The sequence below is a fragment of the Anser brachyrhynchus genome, assembly GCF_964034855.1.
Source record: "Anser brachyrhynchus genome assembly, chromosome: 12".
Classification (NCBI taxonomy): domain Eukaryota; kingdom Metazoa; phylum Chordata; class Aves; order Anseriformes; family Anatidae; genus Anser; species Anser brachyrhynchus.
Genome location: NC_137707.1, coordinates 21,073,688 through 21,090,251, shown reverse-complemented (window position 1 = coordinate 21,090,251; position 16,564 = coordinate 21,073,688). Strand labels below are relative to the sequence as shown.

At 41.0% G+C, this 16,564-nt stretch overlaps 2 long non-coding RNA genes across 2 annotated transcripts in view; one reads left to right on the top strand and one right to left on the bottom strand.

Annotated features, from left to right (window-relative positions):
• Positions 1–5,085: 5,085 nt before the first annotated feature.
• LOC308176513 lies at positions 5,086–8,272 on the top strand. The gene is made up of 3 exons (XR_013938296.1): positions 5,086–5,891; positions 6,516–6,677; positions 8,218–8,272. It is a non-coding gene; the product is annotated as an uncharacterized lncRNA (long non-coding RNA).
• The window catches only part of LOC308176510, a 55,572-nt gene continuing 47,182 nt past the window's right edge, over positions 8,175–16,564 (bottom strand). The window contains exons 11-13 of the long non-coding RNA XR_013938294.1: positions 14,998–15,100; positions 14,298–14,425; positions 8,175–10,286 (exon numbers count right to left, since the gene is read on the bottom strand). This is a non-coding gene — a long non-coding RNA (uncharacterized lncRNA). The remainder of the gene's footprint in view (positions 10,287–14,297; positions 14,426–14,997; positions 15,101–16,564) is intronic.

The following is a 16,564-nucleotide window of genomic DNA, read 5'->3' as shown; positions in this document are numbered from 1 at the left end:
ACAGTTCACAATTAATTCAGCTGCAAGGCCTTTTCTAATATCCTGTATTCCACTGGAGTTTAAAAGGTCAATGTCTATGCTCTTATTAAGGTTCAAAGAGTTTAATTACTATTTATGACCTTAAAATAGTATTGAAATTTTAGCTTTCCGAACATTAATTATACAATGCATAATTAAATCCTAGGAGTACTTTTAAGTGACATTTGTTGGGTGGTATGAATCAGACCTCCAGCGGTAACCTTGTGGCCGCAGGGACCTGAGGACAGCAGCAGGCTTCAGCAGGACAAACGGGGAGAGCCACTGGTCCCATGGCGTGTGGCTGGAGGGCAGCAGGAAGACTGCACAGACCTGCCACGGAGGGGACGCATCTGGCTCAATTTCCATTTATATTCAACTACACTGTGGAAAAGACTTTGTGTGTGAATGTCTCCACGATACCACTCAGTAAGGTGGACATAAACATAATTCTTTTCCTTAGAACCCAGATATATATAGTCAGAACGGTGCTAAAGGGTTTCCTTAGCCAGGGGAGACAGGCTCTCTAAATCATCTTTGTTTTACAGCATCATGTGTTATTTCAACTATTAATGAAAATACACTGGTTAACGTTATTTAAAATTTATTTAGTATAAAGGCTGCATATGAAACAACGTCAAAAGGAAAACAAAAATCAAAATAATCATAAAAGCCAACTTTCTTGGAGAAATATTGCATTGGATTTATGAAAGAAAGAAAGAAAGGCAGGCTTGATATTTTATGTTTGGAGGATTTTAATGAATAAATGCTATTCCTATTTATTATTTACTACTTTCAAAATTTAATGAATAGTCCTGGTGATAATTCCTTTATTTCTATATTTATAGAAATACAGCATTTCATACATACTGAACTGTGTTATTATCTACACATGTTCCGCCTTTCTGTAAATACAGAAATTTGGTGTTTGCCAGCAGGACTATTCATTACAATTTGAAAGTGGATAAATAATGAATAGTAATGCCATTTCTTCATTAAAATTCTACAAAAGGAAAATATATATTCGTTATTCCTTTCATGAATTCGGCCCATTGAAGGTTCATAAATAATTGTGCTTCACAATTGTGTCTAATTAGCAGTGAACTTAATCCACTGCATCTAAAAGCCTGAAGCAAAGGGAGGGATTTTTTATTGTTGTTGTTGTTTTATTTCTCACTCTCAGTGGCAACTGTCTAATTTTCCGAATGCACCTTTGCTGATTACACAAAACGACTCATCTTCAAAGATCAGTTACATGTATACTTTTTTTTGCCCCAGATTCGCTCTTTTAAGTACCGAGTTCGTAACCACTGTCCTCATCGCACTTAAGACGAGCTCAACGGGAAATCAGCAGTACAGTAGCAAATAAACAAATCTTAAAAATACTTCTCAAAATACTCAGAGAGGCTTGTTCTCGAATGTGAGCTTTCCTGAATGCCGTGTTACTGTAGGAATGTCTCTCCAAGAAATAGCACATATGTCCTGGAGTAAGCTCAAGCAGCAGCAGCAGCTGTGGTGAAAACCTTACAGAGAGGTTGTGCCCAAGGCAGGCTCTTCCCAGGTAGCCTGGTGGAGTACCATCACAAAGGCAGCGCCACAGCCCATGTTCTTTCCCTGCACTGGCTTCAAAATCAATATACAAAATAAACTGACCATATTGTTAATACGTATTTCCCCAACAATGCACCCTGAAGAGCCGTTAGAGAATGATTTATATTTAGCCGTCCCCCTTTGCTGTATAGTCTATTTTACTAGAGACTGGATGATATAAAATAGAGCCAGACATATTCAATGTCGCATATTGTTCGGGTTTTGGTATCCCTAGTTTCTGTGGTGCTTAACACATGCCTGTATATCTGCTCCCATTGAGATTCCTAGGCAGGCTTGATAAAAATCCTAAATGCATTGGTTGTTTTTGTCTCTACGAAAACTAGTCAGTTGCCAGCAACGCTGTTAGCTTTGTTCTTTGTACATTTTCAACAGTGCTTAAGCCCATACTTTAACTGATTTGATGTTATCTGATTCCTAAACCATCACCAGCTATGAAACATCTAAGTCTGTTATGAATAGTCGTTTAAACAACCAGTACTTCTTTATGAGACGCCAGCAGGTTATTTGATTATATTACAATCACATGGCTTGCAGTTGAACTTTATTGTTGCCAATGAAAAGCAGAGGAGGGGGAGAAGGAAAGGGAAATGGATCTTTGCTTTTCTTGGTGTCCTTTGTAACTCATACAACTCGTACAGTGAGGACACTAGACAATGTCCTCATTGAATTTATGCCATCAAACTATTTAACACAAGACATGATATATTTTTAACTGGCCTTGTCTTAGAAAACAAAGACAGACTCCAACAGATTCCTTAAGTGAAAGTCTCTCATATCACAGCTTCAATAAAATAAACATCTCTTTTTTTTTTTTCCTCTTTATCCTTTATAAAGACCAAAGGAAAATCTAAAGACAGGCTCCCTGATGGAACAAATTTAACTAAAATAACCATAGCCTGGTTTTAGAAATATCTCAACTCCTTCCAAATGTAGAAAATAGCAAAATAAATGCTGTTTTGTCATCATAATTCAACCCTGAGAAATTCACGTCCTCCTACAAAAAAAAAAAAAAACTATGAATTAAAATGATCAGATCTTTCAAAGTAAGTACTAGATAAAGTTACGTAGGGAAGGGTCAGGTATTAAATACAGAGGCTGGTTTCCATTCCCAGTGCTGCCACAGACATCCAGAATGACTCCAGGCAAGTCGGGGATTTTTTAGGTACCTGCTCCCCCCTAACAAAATCCATAGCCATGAGCTAAATCCTGATGGCTTATAAAATGCATCCAGAGAGTCAGGCACAGAGAATAATAAGTGAAAAGCTGCCTAATATAACATAAATCTAAAAAACGTAGTCACCCTTGGGCATAATAAAAAGGGCATAATACTATTCTCCTACCTCACAAAGTTCTATCAGCATATATTTACAAATGCATAGGTTCATAAAGACTACAGAAACAGTTTTGGAGACCCTTGTGTTATGTCATTGTCACTGAACAAATCCTGACTTTGCCTGTCCCTGGCACGAGGTGTGTGTGAGCTTGGGATGTGCCAGGAAAAGTGCTTATAATTTACTGCTCTCCCAACTTACTGTTTAAACACTTTTTTTTTTTTTTTTATTTTAAACTCGGCACTATTAGTCCATCTATAAGAGTGCAAGAATCATATCTTGGGATCTGGTTGGCAAGAAAACCATAGTGTTTCCTCATGTTTTTTTCCATGTTCCTCACACTGCAGCATTCTCTAAGTCTGGGAGTTATCTGGAGTACCTAAGAAACCCGAATTCAGCAACATGGATTTGGTGTTTGTCTTTCTGTCAGGCCTCTGAGCAAAAAAAACCAACATCTAAATGCTTGGCATTGTCTAAATTCTCAGAGCACAAATTCATGTCTTCACTTATACGTCCTTTGTGTCCACAGACATTTGCAAAGTGGTAAAATATCTGCAAAAGTGATTTCCCATCTGAACACGCTGTGACCTGGATGCACATGTAGGTATATTGTTACAATTTTTGCAACCTAGGTGCAGAGAGTTGAAAATATGCCCCTGGTGACCAGTCATTAGCGAAACTGAAATGAGGACAGCTTCATGTAAGAGGCTTTCTGAATGCCTTGAAATATACTCAGCATATTTTAAATGGCTTTAATTCTACAGTACTTTTAATATAACCCTTTAAACATGAGGAAACACAAAGGGAAGGTTAATTGGAATGGCTAATTAAACATAGTGAAGTTAAAGAACTGGAACACTGGGATTTTGTTTTGATATTTAGCAACATCTCATAACCCTAAGGACATTGATTTAGCCTAAGGTCTGGTATCTTTATAAATTGCAACATAGCCTGGAGCCCCAAAGGAGAGAGAAAAAGGGTCGAGTGCTTGTAACAACAGATTCCCAAAGGAGCCCTAATAACAATTATAAGCAACATGATTATTTGCGTTACTTAAAAAATAAATCCATCTCTCAGGTTTTAGTCATTTTATACTGATCAACTAGGACATGAAAACAGTGAGACAAAATCTGCAACAAAAGCACATCAGATCCCAGGATCCAAAGGACACAAATCCATACGTCAAGACTACCCTGCGTGGCTCTGCAGCCACGAACTACATTTTGCCCTGGATAATCCCAGTACAGTCCAAAACATTCCCCAGATGTGTCAACTACTAATAAAAAATAGCGCTTCTCTGGACTTCCTCAGCGGTCTTAGAAGAACTTTCAGAGAGTCCGGGAAGTGTAGTTACACTTATTGTATAGCAGGGAAGATGAACAACACCATACCCAAGTCATAGCTGGCAGAGAGAAATATGAAAGAAGTGACGATGTCCAGATCTGTTCCTCGCTGTTGAAGTGCCTGTGCCTTGTGTTCTGCTGTGGTTTTTATGCCAGAGTCACAGACAGCAGAGCAGAAACTATCGGAGAGCACTACCAGGTTAGAAATGGTGGCGCCGTACCAGTGGGATCATCTGCCTTACAGTTTTTCTGGGTTTGGGACCAGCTTCACTTCCGTACAAAGCACAGTGCAGGAATGTGTGCTGGACACCAGCCTGGTTGCCGTGTCTCGTGTTATTAAACCGGGAGCACAAATCAAAGTTGCTGAAGCTCTGTTGGCTTTGTTCAGTGAGCTCCACTGCCGTGAGAGTTGTCCTTACTACACAAAATAACAGTTTGCTTTAACAAAGGTGTCCTGATGGCATGCCTAAACACAGGTATAATAGGCTGCTGAATGCTAAAAACAAATGGAAGGAGTTGTTTCTAAATGTTTTCTTTCCTTTTAGCTCACTGAGAATTACCTACAACAGACCACAGTTCACTCATGGACATTTACCTTACCCATTTCTGTATCACCATTCAGCTGACATAGTCTCCCAATGGTGTATGGATTACAATGTTTGCTAAAAATGCTGATTTCTCAGCCTTAGCAATGGTACCTTAAGAGAACTCTTAAGAATTAAAGTGAGATCCTAACCATACTTACACTACCCTGTGTACCTAGTGTGAAAAAGAGCTAGTATCTGTTACCATTATTCACGTGGCTGATGCAAAAGTGTATAATCTTTTTAGGAATGCTGACTTCTATTAATTTACGGATACAGTGATCAGATTACTGGATTATTAATGGCATGAGCATGGAAGAGTAATGAGCTATATGAGCATGTTGTTTTAGTTTCGTAGCCGGATGGAAAAAAACAGGAATGTGAAGGATACATATAAAACCTCCTGTAGCCAAACGTTGGTGATCACCTGCCTCATGCTACATCCAGGCCCCACCAACGTGATGCATATATTTTGCCCAGACTGGGAAAAGACTAGTAGGTTTGAGCCAATGATCTGGACAGGGCAAAAAGAGATCTGACAAAATGAGGCCCTTCCTGCACTACCATGGCAAGATAAGTGGTGGTGCTCTGCACATATAAGAGAATTTTATGATGTTAATCAACCTTAAAACCAGCATCATTCTGCTGAGTTCCTGTTCCGATGGTCTGTTTCTACCTTTGTGAGGTCATTAAACCATGCTGGGGTGGATTGGACCATGTGTGCTCTTCTGTTGGGAAGAATTAGGTTAAGTATTTGACTCTGATATCTCCAAATCTTGCAAGTGTCAGATTATGGCTGTGTATATTCTTTTACCCTGCTTTTATCCTCAAACTGTTTCAGGAGATCGTGACCAACGCATTCCTTTCCCACTCCTACATGAGTTACACCTAGTACACCCTGCTTATGAAAGATCAGCACCAAAACAAAGAATGGCAAAGCATGGCCTGGCCTTCTCACACATCTAATCCTTGGCAGCATCGTTTGGTTTCATTGGAAGACCGCTGGGGTCAGTACATAGCTTCACTGAAGTCACTGAAGCCTCACAGTGAAAGCAGAAAAGCAGGTCCTTGTGCTTCCTTGAACTCAGAACATTTGGATTTGGGTCAGCTCTGTGAGGCCTGCCACCATCTCTGCAAGGAAGATTTGCTGACAATCTACCTACATTTAGATCCATAATTCCGGTTTCATTAATATAGACGCACCATTAAATGATTGTATGAAGCTGCAATCCAGCTCTAAAACAGTTAGCAACAAAAGGTATTCAGGCACCAGATACATCTACGAATTCACTGCTTTCATTAATACTTGCAGAATGCTTGAGAGTAGAGAAGGCCTTTATGCACTATATGAAATATTTAAATGGAAACATATTGCCAATAATCAAATATTATGCTCAGAGAAACCTAAATGCAGTCTAAAAATTGAGAACTTACTGCTGAGATGGCAAATAGCTTGTTCTTTATTTCTTGCAAAGTTTTGTCATAGCTTTGCAAAAATATCTGTGAGAAATGTGAATCCTGCCTGCAAAATTCAGCAGGAAAGGGCCACTTTCCAGCTGTCCTTGTCCATTTAGGGGGAAAAAAATGGTTTTGCAATGATTACTTTCACTTTTTTCCTTTCTTAATTTCAGAGGAGAAGATTCTACCCTTAAAAGGGTGGTGCAAGTCCAGAACTGCTCTGCTGACTTCACAGAGGTGTAAATGAGAACAAAACAAAGACAATTACTTTTAAATGGATTAATCAGAGCAAGATAAAAAATAAGAAGAAAATTCTGTTCCCATTTTATATTCAGGTAAGAAATTGGGGTTTGTTCTCCTTGTTTGCCAGTGCTTCAGAAATAGGAAATAATATCTGAGAATTCTTTTTTCTTTCTTGACAAAGAGCGTTAGTCAAAAATTGGGAACCAGATGGCTGCTTATATATTTCTTTTTCTTTTTTTTTTTATTTACTGCAATACTAAAGCCACCATAAAAAAAGCAAAGTTGAACAGACAGAGCTAATAATATAATCATTCAAAACACCTGCAAACAGTGCAGATGGGCAATTTCTGTCTGCAAAATCATCAGTGAAAGACCGCCTTCCCATATGGGCAAATCTAGCTGCCTTAGAGCTTCCTAAGCTCTGTCCCTTACCTTAAGAAAACCTGCATTGAGCATATGCAGTCTTTTTATAGCAGAGCAGAAGTGTCTGTATCTGCCCGTTTATTTTAGTTAAATATAACGTACCACACTGATAGCCCTCTATCAGCGTATTTGATTTGCCCATCATATGTCCCCAAAGTGCAGAAACCCTGAAGCAATAAGGCAAACAGCTTTTATTCGGGCAGAACATTTGCAATTGTTAATGTATTTTAACGAACCCCCAGCACACAAATTTTATTCCTTTATGTAAGCAAACAGCTACAGGATCAGGGCTGCTGTTGCTGGGGTGTGCGAGCACATGTGTCTATCTTATATGTGCATGCATTTAATATTGGGTTACAAGATTATTTTCCCCCTTATTAAAAGAAATAAATCCTCCTTCTGCCATCTGTTTGGCATGTCACCCCCAATGCTAACGCACACTGAGAGGTGGGAAAGAACCAGGCCCAGGGTATCCTGGAGACGATGCCACCCATCCCCGGTGAGGCTGGGCTGGTCATGTAATGCGAGATCCATTTCACTCATGATCAGGCATCACAGCAATCCCAGTCCTCAGCCAGCAGGAGCCCCCAGCCACAGAGCCGAGTTGGAGTGGTGGCAGGAACGTGGATGGCTTTGCATTGAGCATATTCCACCATCAGCCCCTGGGACCCCCCACCTCCCCACGCAATCCCCGCCCATGGAGGTGAAATGTTCAGCTCTGATATTGGTATTACTTTTGAGTCGGCATTGTTAAGAAGCCTCCACACTTAAACTTCAGTGTTTTATGTGAAAGTCTTATATATAAATTTGATTTTCCTCCAGGATACATGATGTTTAAAAAAAGAGAAAAAAGTGTAATTAAACACTGTGAAAATGAAAGTAGCAAGGATGTTCCAAGCCAAGCAGATCATCTGTAGTACTACTTTATTCAATGAATTCACCCTCTGTTGTGTCTTTGCTCTCTACACAATATAAAGAAAGCACAGATCTAACACTTTTATTTTAATACTAGCTGTGTACAAAAATAGAAGGCTTAACTACATTTTTACACTGCTGTTCTTGTTAGGTGTGGGCACCCACACCAACTGCTAAATAAAAAAATGATTCTTGTTCCAGAATATCTATGAGATTACTTTGAAATGCCCTGTTGTTGGTTATAAGTATTGTTTCTAATGTTTTTTTTGCCTTTTTTTTTTTTTTTTAACCCAGGGTGGTCACAAAAGCAAGCTCTGCTGAAGCACAACTGGTGGGGGAATCCCAACAGGTTTTTTTTTTTTTTTTCTCCTCTTTAAAAAACCAACCAACCAACCAACCAAAAACTTAAAATAACTGTATTGGCACAAGTCTGCAGCCAGGACATCACAGTGGGCTGTAAGCATGGATCTGGCTGAGGCAGGGACCTTCTGCCCCTCTGCGCATGAGGTCTTTCTGGCAGGAGCTCATTGCCATGGCAGGGCCTTAGATTTCATTTTCTTTGAATATGTGCACTACTTGGAAATTTGCTTTGTGTAAATACTTTCTGGCAGTGAAATGCAACTTCTCAAATAGCCAGTGAAAGAAAGCGAAGGGAACAGAAACCATGCCACAAGGAATGCAAACATTCACAGAAAACACTGCACATTATGTACCTAGTTCTGGGGAACATCATCATTAGGCCACCTCACCAGGATGTACGGCATTAGCAGCTCACGTCATTGGTTTAACATAACTATTCAAAAAATAATAATATGTCATAGGAAGGGAAGGAGGGGAGAGTCCAGGTACAGAAAGACCCAATATCTGCATGATATATCAATACCATCCTGCAGATAAGCCAAGTCTGCTCTCTTAGCAAGAGCTTGGGAGACTGCAGCATTTACTATGCCAGCTCATGTAGGAGGAAAAAGATGTAAAGCCTTTGCCAGAGCTTCCTATAGAGCAGTAGCTCCATTATTATCATTAAGCATCTTCCTTTCAAAGTTTCCTGGATTTCCTAAATGTAACAATAATTTTAATAATTACAAAACCAAGAATACTGCTTCCATGACCGACTGTGTTCCCTGTTTTCCTCCAAGCTAAAACTCTGCTTTCATGTAATACATAAAAGAGCAATATTGCTCTGATGAACTAAGACACATGAAATATATAATTAACATTAAAATATTGTCTCTTGTCATTAGCTTCATTTGCACTTTAAGTGTCATTTCTTGAGAGAGAGGTTCAGAAGCAATGACCTGGCCCTTGCATAAAAAAACGCAAGGCAGAAAAGAGGAAAAAATCCACTGCAACATACCATGTTACAAATAAACAGAGCTGTGTTCATTTGTACCAAGACTCAAAGCAGAGCTCTCTAAAGAGGAAAAGTCCTCTAAAAGATAAAGTCCTTCCTTTCTTTCTCTTGGCTCCCCAGCTACTCTCCCTGCCCTGGGCCAACAGACACGATGAATTCAGACACCTGAGGGGCAGGGTCGCTGGGTGAGGCAAGGCCCAGCTCCTTGCCCTCACTGTGCCCTGGTGGATAGTGCCCTTGGGGGCGAGACCAACCCAGGAAGCTGCTGCCAGTTGACAAAAACGTGAGCCCTCGACGGCAGGTCCCCCTGCTCCAGCGTTAGGGCTCCCTGAAAGGCTGGGGGTAGCTGGGCTGGGGGAGAGGTGCAGGCCTGGGGCCGCACACAGATTGTGGGCAGCCTGGCCTAGGAGCTGTGTGTGAAAGGCAAAAATCAGCCCAGAGGGTTAGAGAGCGGTGTGGTTGGCTTCTACTTGCTTGGCAAATAAGCCAGCTTGTTGGATCTAATTGATTTATGAAAACGGATAACCTTTTGCGATCATCCTGATGGGAGCAGGAAGGCAAAGGAAGATCATTATTTTCATTTTAAACTGACTGGTTTGTTAATCAGGTTTTGATTATTTATGTTGCTAGGAGGTTTGTGCCAAATGAGAACAGAATTTATTTATTTATTTGCCTGTTTGTTTGTTTTGTACCTGGCACTGAAGTACTCCAGACCCCTCCCCAACTTCTCTTCAGCACATGGGGGCGTGGGCCTCACAAAGCAGTGTGGAAGAAAGGCGACCATTTTCCAGCGCAATGAGGTGAGGTCGGTTGCATTGGTGTGCTGGGACCTGGGCTTCTGGGCTCTCAGGGTGCTGGGAAGTTGGTCATGTTAGAGGGGGGGAGCTGAGCCGAGATGCTGAGAGCAGGCACTCGCCTCCAGCCTCCAGCAACCCACACATGTTCACGCCAGGCTGTGTGTTTCTGTCCCGTCTCTGGTAATACCCCTTAACGTTCAAATATCAGGGCTCTAGGCAAAGAGAGAAATTTTATGGTGAAAAGAAGGGTGCATATTAATTATACAATAAACACCTACCCCATAAACAAAATAAGCTTTCATCCCACCATCCCTTTAAAAACACCTGCAAGTTAATTTGGGGTGTCGTTACCTTCTCTTTGTGCTTGGCCTGTTTTACAGGATCTTTTCACAGCTCCCCAAGTTGCTCCTATTTTTGGTGCTCCCTGATATCGGAAGGTGGGAGTGTCAAGACAAGACACTGTTCTGTCCCCATTCCCTTGGCCAGGGGAGCTCTCATCTGCTGCTTGTCCCCAGGGCTGGGGCAAGTCACCTTTTGGGGTAGGCAGCCCCGTGCTTCTCACCCACAGCTGGAGGAGTGAAGGTGCTGGTGCTGCAAGGGGCAGGGAAGAGCAGGAGACAATCTGCACATCGTCAGAACCCCCTTGCCTGCTGTTATCTGTGATTTCCATGTGCTGAGGCCTCCTTTGCCTAGACATCAGGATTAAATGCCAAAACATGTAAAACTAATTGTATCACCACAATTCCCTTAGTCAGCACATCTCTTGGTTGCATTGCTGTTATTCCTTGCCATTTGTAGGTCAGGATCTAATGGATGAGCTTTACAGGCCCGCATATTTCTTTTTGGAGTTCATTAAAGCCTGAAGCAATTGCACCTTAACATTTCCATGCAATTGCAAATTTGACCTCTGGCAACAGGCCTTGCAAATCGATCCATTTCCAAACCTGTTATGATTTGTCGTCACTGAAAACTTTTGGCGGGGGGAGCGCCCATCCTGGCACCCTGCACAAATCAGCCAGTGGCAAGCGAGAGCCTGGAGCAGGGCTTGGGCTGAGGCACAAGGACCAGCAGAAATCTGAAGACGGTTTTGACACTGCTTAAAAGTAATTAATTATTTAAGAGTCATCAAGGTTTTTTTATGTGTTAAAAATTGATGACAAAACAACCAAATGTATCCTATGTTTGGTTAACACCTAAAACTTGACTTTGACCCTCTGGTACCGGAGCAAAGAAATTCACAGTTAAAAAACTACGTCTATGCAATGCTCTGTGCTTAACTCACACTGTTTTTACAAGAGGTCTGTGCACAGTTTTAGGTGCCATATGTCCAGGGTAAGAAAGAAAAACAACAACAAAAATATAAATATCTGCCTTTTTTTTTTTTTTAATACTGGAATTTAAATCTTGTAGAATAAATGTAGAGTAATGATTCTATCTGGTTATTGGTTTTCATTTTCCCTGGTACTTCAGATAATGCTTTTTTAAACTATTATAGCATGAGTTAAAGGTTGCTGAGCTTTTTTTCTTTTTTTTTAATCAGTTAAAATGTTTAAAGTTTGTGCAATGCAGACTCCTAAATCAGTGCTGATGGCATAGCGAAGGTGCAACTTGCACACTAAGGAATTTCATTGGTTACAAATAATTTTTTTTTTTTTTTAAGTGAAAAGCCCACTTCTCTTGAACTCCTAATTGCAAAAGTTTGTAAGTGCAAACGTAAACCAAACAGGAAATTACATTTATTTTTGGGTGTAGCAGGTCTGAAAATCTGCCTTAACCACAGAGCAGACTGCAAGAGTAGGTCATGAGTTTGGAAAGACTCTTGATCTTAAAAGTTTTATTACTTCTCTGAATTTGTGAAATTTCAGCTTTTAGCCACAGGGATTTGTAACGCTTTTGTCAGCTGGACCTACAGGGACCTTTAATACAAGTTTATATTCCCTGCATTGGCACTTACAAAGGTGGTCATCTTAGGTAACTTAGGTAATTTCAGCTAGCACAGTATCAGAGAGACTTTTCCAACTTTTTCCATATGTAATTTCATTAAGATTTTATTATTTAAAATGAATGCTGTAGCACCATCCAGAAAGCAGTCAGCTGCACACACATCATTCACTTTACTGTCAAAGCCCTTGGAGAAGTTCTCTGCCCTTCACTGTTCACAGTAATCAATGACTGTACATCATTGCGTTCCTCGCCACATATTACACAGAGCCCTGCGTTCAGTTTCTCAGCTCTCAAAGTATAATCCCACAAGCAGCTTCCAAAGACTTTGAGATGAGGTGAGCAATAACAGATAAAAACTTAATAAACTTATACGTATATAATGTACGTATTTCTAAAACATTTGCTATGTCTGCATTTACTACCAAAGAAGCTCCCCAAATGAAGTTTTTGCCCTTTTTATGTTTGGTCCAGGAGAATAAATCGAGTTTCATATGACTGAGTAAAATAGTTTATCATGAGAAACTTCCTTTAATGTGCAGCCATGACAGCATTACAGTTTAGTTGAAAATGATAAAGGCAAGCCTTGGTCCATGTCAGTGAAACCACAGAGAGATCTGTCCTCCCTGATCCACAGGAAAATTATCAGCACTGTGGCTTTTAAGTCTTTTCAAGCAAGATGTCATTTTTCAGGAATGTACAGTAGTTATCTTGTAGTGAATGCAAACAAAGTTATGAAGTCTACAAATTAAAGTAAAGATGAATATCCTGTTCTCTGGCTAATGTAATGTGCAACTTTCTATACTTCCATATCAAAATTTCATCTATTTTAATATACAATAATTATACCGGATAGGATTTCCATCTCAGACTGTGACAAATGTCTGATTGCTGTACAATGCAGCACCTCCTGTGGTCCCCATCTCTGCTCAATGAGGAGGAGGAAATGAACCTTTCTGGCTTCTGGGACCTGGCAGTTCAAAGGCCATCTCTCAGTGGCTTTTAAACGATTGTAAGGCAACTCAGAGGTGTAAAATTGCTGCACAGGAGAGGCTTCCAGCTTGACTGTAGAGCACTGCCAACTCTCAACAGTTCCAGCCTGGTTTGCTTTCGATTTTCCTGCTGTCCCAATGTTTTTTCTGATTGTCCTGAACGGGGAGCTGGTGAGGAGAGCTGCATAAATGTAGAACCGGATCATTCAGAGGAGCAAAGAAAAACTCTGCAGACTGCACTGTCAGCTGGCTCTCTCTTGTCTAAAAGCTTGTGTGCAATGAATCATTGGCATGAAACAAAGGCAAGACTCCTCAATGTAATTAAAACTGTAGCCCTGCAAGCACAGAAGATGTGCTGCCCTTCCCATGCACACATCGTGCTGGTGCTGCTGGGAGCTCCTGGCTGCAGATCACTGGAGATTTGGGTGCATCCGCAGAGCACAATGCACTGCTGCAAAGTCCTGGCACTGGTGTCCCCGAAGCCCTGGAAGCAGCACAGCCATCTCAGCATGGCAATCCACTTTGGCTAGCTTCCTGGATGCTGCACTGATGCTGCAGATGCTGCTCTAACTTACTAGAAGAACCTGCTTGTTCAGAGCTATCCTGGGATCCTTGCATGATGTTATCAGGGACTTCTACCAGGTGTATTTTGCAAAAACAAAATTACCTTATTTTGCAAACTCTCATCTATGGACATTTTGTAGAGAGAAAACTTTGATAATGCCAGTGATGTAAAAAAAAAGAAAAAAAAAAAGAGACCAGCATTCAAATTCCTGCAGTCCTTTTTCAACCGTTTTTGACTTAAAGTGTATCCATTGGTCAGCGGCTTAACTTCAGTGCCTCACTCATTTATCATTTGTATAGTGGATATATCTGTTTACACCTCCATTGAAGGCAACATGAGGGGCAGCACAGGGATTTAGAGTCACTTAATAACTGCAAAGTGGTGACAATAGAGGCAAGGTGCTTGGAAAGAGGAAAATATCTCTTTGGCAGGTGAATAATTTGTGCCCTGAAGCCACTGAAAGCTGGAACTGACCTCTTGTGTCAGCTTAGCTATCTGTGTCCATTTGGCTCTAACTAACGCGTGAATAAATAAAGACGTGACAGCTAGAGTCCTTTTGAATTTCAGAAAATTCTCTTTCCCATGGAAGTGAGCTCCACAGCTCAATCACAACATGAGGGAAGGCAACAACTTTTTTTCCAGTTTGATATCCAATTAGCATGAATAATGACATTTAGAGACCACATGCAGAACCAGCAACCCACTTAAATCATTATTTTGAGTACCTCCAGTGTATTTTCTCATTCTCTTCCTCTGAAGTACGAACCCTTCAGCGCTCTGCATTGGAAGTGCTCAGTCTGAAGGCACCGTGAAGGCCATGCAGGATGCAGAACGTGGCTGTGATGTTGGTCCCCTAGGAGAAAGCATCACGAAGTGAAGCCACGTTGCTTTTCCTGCCTCTGACAGAAATAGCTCACTCACTCTCATGTCACTAGCTAGAAATGCAGGGACTCTGATTTGAGGGGTGAATTTCTGAGCACCCTCCCTCACCAGAACTCAGTATTTCTTTCTTTTTTATTAACAGCAACTAAATGAACCTCAAAAATTATCCAAACTGAACGATGACAAAACAAACTAAAATTAGTAACAGCAAACTCATTGCCTAGGGCAGCGCTGAACTGATGGCTGACGTGATGGTGACAGACAAATCCTTATTCTAAATTGTCTACTAAATAAATAAACAATGCCATCAATAGCATTTGCAGCATTGCATTCACCTCCTGCAACTTTTACACTATTATTGTATTGCCTTTGACTACCTCTATGGCACTGTTCAGTACCAGGGCTGACTCAGAAGTTGTACAGCAGCCAGTGAACTGATGATGGGAGATTGGCTCAGATGGTGTGAAGTACTTGATGGCCAATACCTTATACCAGTTCTTAGCAGAGACCCAGTGCTTGCCCTGTCTTTTATTCTATACCAACCTTTTGCAGTGTCAAAACATTTTCTGTGTAGGTGTTTCCTTGCTCCACTCCTGTTTTTATCACATCTGCTCTGATAAAAAAGTGTCCGAATAGTGACCTATCTCTACAGAAAGACAAAAAACAAGCAAATTGTAATAGATCACATCAGAAATAGCTAGAAGACCTGAAAAAAGGATGTCTGAATCTAGACAAAGTTACCTGAACCTTTCCAGCTTTTTAGACCGATAAGCTGAGCTCTCTTATTTGGATATCTTTGTTCAAGTTCCCAGTGACTGGAGCCTTATTTTCTCCTCATGCTCACTACAAATCCCAGGGCACTTTTTGTAAGAACAGGGGTTAAATGTGAAGTGTTTGAACACAATATGTTTCTTCCATTAACAAGAAAAATGCTGCTTGCCACCTGACAAGCGCCTGTACTGCAGACTGATTTCAATATCACTTGTGAATCATCCCCTCTTGTCCCAGGATGAAAAGTGCCATATATTATATGACTCGCTCTTAATACTTCATATTTTAAGCAACTTTTTCAGCATTCATTGGTTTAACTTCCCCTCCAGCACCTCTGCTTTCCTCTGGTCTCATACTCGTCGACGCCAGCACTGTTCATCCAGGGGACTGCTCACTGAGGAGCAGGGGAGAGTCTCACAGCTTGATCTTTGTCCCTCTGCTCAAAATCCATCAGGATGCAGTGTCGGGATCCCATCCCTGGATGTATATACCTCTAAGATTCCTCTGGTATAATCAGGTTGCAGTACAGTCCCACTGGAACACTTCCTTGGTATAGACTCCTCCTCTGAGCCCCTTCCTGCAGCTGGTACTTCCCAGTGACGTTTCCTGAAACCCCAAAACTGGCTTTTGAGGCTCTAAGGGATTGCAGAACCTCTTCTCCCAGAAGTTGCACTTGGCATAGTATCTCATTGTTGAAAAGAGATAGTTAAAATATAGAACCAAATCTTCCAGGCAGTCATTTAAATCCAACACATGCTTTGTAGGACACTTGAAAAGACTGATTTCCATGCAGCTATGCAAACTCACCTTCCTTAGGATATTCATCATATGGTCTTCCTGTGTTTAGATAGAAGATGGTCCTCTAAAATGGAAATGCAGAGCTCTTATCTTCTAGTTTGACTTTCTTGGTGAGCGTCAACAAGTGATCACTGCATTGCCTGGATAGCAGCTTGGCTCTAAGAGTTTTTTTTCCCCTTTTCCTGGTCTGTCTCCAGTGCAGCCATCATTTGAGTAGGTTATCAATGAGGTTTGATGGTAGATACATCCATGATGTATATTCATAACATTCATAATGTCAGAAAGAACTCGTCAGCTTTACATAGACTTATTTCCCAAGCTATGAAGATTTTTTCAGAAAAGGCTAACAAGCTCCAGGGTCTTCAGCTGGTGGTGCCTCAGCTGGGATTATTGAAAGGAATCTGGCTAGTGTCCAGAAATTTTTGAGTGCACAAGGTTTTGCAGCTTTGCAAAATCGGTTTACAACATAACAAAGCGCTCTCTGGGAGATCACAAGAGGCTGGAAGTAGGCTGCATAGTATTAGAGAATATACTGGCAATA